Raw genomic sequence first — 5,805 nt, 5'->3', positions numbered from 1 at the left:
ATAGTATGTTACACTATTTTCCATTCAAACCTCCTGTGCATGCCCACCCCTTCACAATCATCATTCTCAGCCACTGACTTTTCTTCCTATTTCTTGAGCGAATATAAGCAATGAGAAGGGAACTCACAGTTCCCCATCACTAAATGAATTTGCTTTTCTGAACTAATACCCACATTCACTGTCTTTTCCCCTGGCTTCTCTCCAATTGTGATTGAAACATCCTAGCTCCTATCAAAAGCTGAACTTCTCTTTGCCTCTTGGATTCCATCCCCTTTCAGCTTCTTCTATGTCACCTTATCACCTTTGCTGTCTCCTCCTCTTTTGCTAACTTTTAGAGGTTAAGTCCTCCAAGACTCACATCTTTGTTATCTAGACTCATCTACCTGATCTCTTGGGTGATCCCATCCTCTTTCATGGCTTAAAAAAACATGTGTAAACAAATAAGTCCCAAATTTATATTTGCGTTTGTGGCCTCTCCTTCAGTTCTGGACTTTATCCAACTGCCTGCCATCTCCATTGGATATCTAATAGACATTTCAAACTCATCATGTTCCCTTACAGCTCTTCCTCTGCCACTGGACTTGCCCATCTCAGTAAATGACATTTCCAGACACCTAATTGATCAAACTTTGGCTCCATTTTTTTTTCCTGCTCTTCTCTGGCCATTCAGATCTCAGCTTGAATGTTACCTCCTCAGGGAGGCCTTTTCTGAACTCCCAAACCTAACGGGCCCTTCTTCCCAGTCACTATCTGTCATAGCACCCAAAATGTTAAATTTTCTTCATAGAACTTACCATTTTTAAAAATTATCTTTTTCCTTTATTTGTTTGCTTGGTTTTTGTCTGCCTCCCTCCTCTGGAATATAAGTTTCATGAGAGTTAGGATTTTGTCTATCTTATTTATCCCTCTATTTTTAGGCCCACACCTGGCACATGGTAAAAGCTCATTAAAAATATTGAATATATGAATGAATAAATAAATAATATTCAGGATATGTAAATTGTCCAAAGTCACAGAGCCAACAATTTGAAACCAGATGTGGAAACCAAAGCCCAGAGAGGCTTAGTAAATTATCCAAGGTCACAGAGCTGATAGATAGCAGGGAAAGGCTGCTTTTCCTTCCCAGGAGCTATGTCTTGCACCAAAGCTCATGTTTTTATGTTGATATTCACAGTATTTTATACATGAGAATGGTTCATTAGGGCCGTTGACCAGGAAGACTGAAGTGGGGAGCTGGAAGCACATTAAAGTTACTGAAACTAAACAAAGCCCTGCCCTGAGGGAAAGAGAGGTGTGGAGTCTCATGACATCTGCTCTGGGTTTACACAAGGATCCCAGACTACATAACAGTTGAACAGTTGTGGTTTGGGGATGCTTGGAGGTAATAGCTGGGCTTCACTGTCTTTTAGGAGGGAAGGGATTATGAGAGTAAATTGGACATGTCCTAAAGTGGGTATCTTTGTCCTTCTACAGGTATCGCTTTCTTGCCTGCCAGCTTGTCCTAATTCATTGGCACCAACCTTTTCGGTGTGCTGGACAACAAGATGGGCCGGTACGTAGCCTGGAGAGCTGGGAAGGTGGGTAGGAATGTAAGAAGGGAGAGTCCTGTGGGGATTCCCTTGCACGTGGGATGAGGAACAGCTTCTCTGAGATTGAAAGTTCATGACAAGGGAGAATGGGGGTTGGGTTGGTGGTCAGAGCAGTGTGGAAAAAGGGGGGTCCTGACCTTGTTGCTGTGGAGGAGCAGTGGCTATGTGAAGGGCATCCCTTGCTCTCCAGATGTTTGCTCTAAGGTCAAAGAGATACAAATAATCCCATAAGGAAAAGCCATGAAAAAAGCAGTACATTGGAACAGTGATGGTCAAACCATTCCATGGAGCCCTAAAGAGTTGCCCCAGAAGTGCCTCCAATTGAGGGCTGGAGATATAAGTCTAGATTCTGTTGCTTCATTACAATCAGAACAGCTTTACTTTTATCTTTGGTGTTCAGTGTAAATATTTTTTAAAGTTTAAAAACCACTGCTAAGAGATCATAAAGGAAAGAAACTTGGTATACTTATAGGACTTGAGATAACCTTGAAGGCCAAATAAAATATGAATAGGTTGGAGATGGCAAGAAGTTATCATTTGAACTGGGAAATAGCAAGATCCACATTTTGGTATTACTGTCATGGGCCATGTATTTTCTGAGTCACCTGATTCCTTTTATAAATGAAAAGAATATATCCCAGTATGTACTCTATTATGGAAGAGATGAGCCAGGGAAGAGAGGAGGGCAAGGAAAAGGCAGAGAAAGAGCTCTTCTGGATACAACCTGGACCTGTAGGGCTGACTCATCTTCTCAGGTCCTAAAGGGTTGCTGGAGTTCGGGGCAGTAGGGCAGACCAGTGCTGGTGGAGATGGGGTGGCAGCAGGAAGGGATCTCTCCCCATAGCATGGTATGGTGTAATAATGGCTTTTTTCTTCTAGGTGGCTGTGCTCGCTGGTTGGAATGGTGGTAGTAGGGATCAGCTTGCTCTGTGTAAGTGTAACAGGGACTAGTTGAGTGAGAGAGAGATCCAGACATTTAAAGATCACTTTACTTTAAAATGAGCAGAGGATTGACTTGGCATAGGTCATTGGAAAGTCCACTTCTGCTTGTGTAGGAATTAGCACCAGGAGAGCTGCCACCAGTTGAAGTTGGCATCCCCTTGAGGGTAGGTGGGGAATATGGGGCCAGAACCCTGAGCTCTATGTAAGGGCATATGAAGTAATGTGTGTTGGTATCTATTTCTGAGGCCAGCAAAATAGTGCATTTTAAGACTTCATTTAGTCATTCCACCTGCCAGGGCCCCATAAGTCAACAGAGAAACCATCATTTGTGCTTCAGACTCTGGCACTGGAACATTGGTAGGAGAAGAAAGAAAAAGCCTTTTCCATTTTCAAGATCACCCTTTAAGTTCCCTAATCTCCCTGTTCTCTCTGCATGGAGATCCTCAGCACACTTGCCTCAGAGGCATGCGATAACTGGACACAACCAAAAAGTTTGTAGCACAGAGCCTGACCCAGCGTCAGCACTCGAGAAAGCCTGGAGGCTCTGATCTGGAGCTTGGGAGGGCTCTGCTTTCACTACCAGTTTTGCCAATACCTATTTTTGTGACCTTGAACAAATCACTTATTCTCTATGGTGCTCAGTAACCTCATCAGTGTGGAGAGGATTCCAATAATTTCTGTCTAACAGGGTTATTGAGTTAATCTAAATAAAACATAAACCCTGTGTCTGGCACATGAGGAGTCCACAGTGAATCCTCGCCAATTTTTGATCAAATAGATATACCCCTGTGAGGGAGTAACCCCTAAAATTTCTCCTAGCCACTAATATCTAAAGAGTGTGCTGAGCCTTCGAGAGGTGAGTGACACCCAGAAGAGAGCAAGGACTCACCCAAGGATAGGCATTGAATGTGCTGGGATGGCAGCGTTGGGTGGCAGGAAGAGCAGGTACCCAGGAAGGGAAGTAAGGAACCTGAAAATGAGGAACGGAAAGGCATCCAGAATTTGGTCAGCCAGAGCGACAAGAATGAGTTTCACAGCTTGTTAATGTGCCACTTTCTCCCTCTAGCTTATGGGTAATTGGCTATGGGCCTCTGTTCTCTGGCTTGTTGTTCCAATGGCCACCAAGTTTGGGAATTCAATAAGACCTTTGGAAGGTGTTGCCAATTGAAAACAGAGGCAACTCCATTCTGTGAATAACGAGGACAGACGTGTTTGGGTGGGGATCAAGATGGGGGTGGAGAAAGGAGAGAGTCCATGACAGAAAAGGACCATTGTGATGGTATAAGGAGGCAAGCCTGAGGTTCAAATGTCATCTTGCCCCTTATTAGCTCTGTAACTTTGGGTAGAGAATTGGATCCAAAGGCACCACTCTGGTTTTCATATCTTCAAAATGGAAGTAGATTCTTCTTCACAGGGAAGGTGTGAGAATCCAAGGAGATAGCATACATGGCACAGTGTACATGCTTAATAGATGCATGTCACGTGAAAACCCTTTGAGTATTTGTTCTCACCATGACCCAACTTGCTGCTGATGACCACATCCACCTTTCCCCCTGCAGGTTCCTCTGGCTCACAATATATTTGGTCTCATTGGTCCCAATGCAGGACTTGGCTTTGCCATAGGTAAGAAGTGCTCTTTAGGGAAATGAGAAGCCTCTGAATGTTGATTTGGGTCAGATGTCTCCCCCCTCCCGCTTTTCTCATCAGAGGGGGTAGGTGGAAAGGCAAACGGAGTAGGAGTACAGCTGGTAGGGGTGTGAGAGTGGGCTCCTAATTCCTATCTGAGGAATTTATTAGTACAAACTGCATAACATGGAATAGAGCTTGGGGCTGAATGAAAATTTGAGGATCTCTAATCCAACAAAAGCAGAGAACACAAGAGAGACAAACCAAACAGGCTGATGAAAGACACTTTGCTGATCTGGGACTTCACTGAGGAGCACTACATAAAAGGGAGATTATTGCTTAAGCAGGTTAACGTAACCCTGGTGTCTTAATTAAAAGGTCTTTAATAAAAGAGGAAGAGGAATAGTATTGTAGGTTTGGGGGAGGTTTAAACAAAAGAGAAGAAATTTATGGAGCAGGGGGAGATAATTTGCATTAAATATTGAGACTAATTCCCTAAGGAAAACAGTCTTGCATTTCAATAATAGAGGATATTTACAAATTATTGGATTGTTAAAAAATTATTGGGGCAATTGACTTAGGCAGTCAGTGAGGAAAATAGCTTTCTAATTTTAGAGGCTGTAGTCATAACGTAAGTTCACGATTAAAAAAACTAAACAAAAATAAATGGAGGAGAGCAGGCAAAGAGAGTAGACCGAACGGAGGAGGAGAGGAGGTCAGGATGTCCCCGGCAGGGAGGGGGCTGAGGACAGAACTAACTAACAGTGTCCTGTTTGTCCTGGCCACAGGCATGGTGGACTCTTCCATGATGCCCATCATGGGACACCTGGTAGACCTGCGCCACACCTCTGTGTATGGGAGTGTCTATGCCATCGCGGATGTAGCTTTCTGCATGGGCTTTGCTGTAGGTAGGTTGGGGTGGAAGAGAGGGGAGCACCCAGGACCTGGTGCCCCACTCTTCCTTATCTACTATTTTTTTTAACCAGTCAGAAGTGGGGCCAAGAGGTTCTGGATATTGGACCCCAGACATCCTCTGGATCTCCCTGCTGGCTCTAGCATTGCATCATCCATGTGAAAAAGGCTAAAAAACATGTGTGCATTTGCTTTACTCTTCACAGGCCCATCCACTGGGGGTGCCATTGTCCGGGCCATCGGCTTCCCCTGGCTCATGGTGATCATTGGGGTTGTCAACATCGTCTATGCTCCTCTCTGCTATTACCTGCGGAACCCCCCAGCCAAGGAGGAGAAGCTTGTAAGGGACTCTAACTCCTGCTAAACAAATACCCTCCACTGTGGCTCTCATTCCCTTTTATCCTGTGCTTATATGGCCTCCCTCTATTGATAGTCTTTCCACTTTGCCATGGTTCCTAACTCCTTTTTTTGCTTTCCGTAGATAACCACCTCCTCTCTTACACAGGGCTTTTAAGAATGGTCTTAAGGAAAGATGGAAAGAATTAAGGGCAAGTGGTCACCCAAGGCATCCTATAGTTACAAGGAAGGTGTGAAATATCAAACTATCACACCCTCCCCCTCATAAGTGGGCAGAATTCCACTGAGCACCTTTCTTCATTCATTCACTTGTTCATGTGCGTCTGGCATTATTCTTACCAGGTCATCTTCTTTTAAAGTACAAACATCCCATGGAAAG

At 44.2% G+C, this 5,805-nt stretch overlaps 1 non-coding gene across 1 annotated transcript; it reads left to right on the top strand.

Annotated features, from left to right (window-relative positions):
- The first annotated feature begins 4,091 nt into the window (after positions 1-4,091).
- On the top strand, positions 4,092-5,481 carry LOC101415575 (uncharacterized). The gene is made up of 3 exons (XR_011647738.1): positions 4,092-4,154; positions 4,946-5,061; positions 5,276-5,481. It is a non-coding gene; the product is annotated as an uncharacterized protein (transcript).
- Positions 5,482-5,805: the final 324 nt, after the last annotated feature.

This window comes from Dasypus novemcinctus, chromosome 29 (genome assembly GCF_030445035.2).
Source record: "Dasypus novemcinctus isolate mDasNov1 chromosome 29, mDasNov1.1.hap2, whole genome shotgun sequence".
NCBI classification, from domain to species: Eukaryota; Metazoa; Chordata; class Mammalia; order Cingulata; family Dasypodidae; genus Dasypus; species Dasypus novemcinctus.
This window is presented reverse-complemented; position numbering and strand designations above follow the sequence as displayed.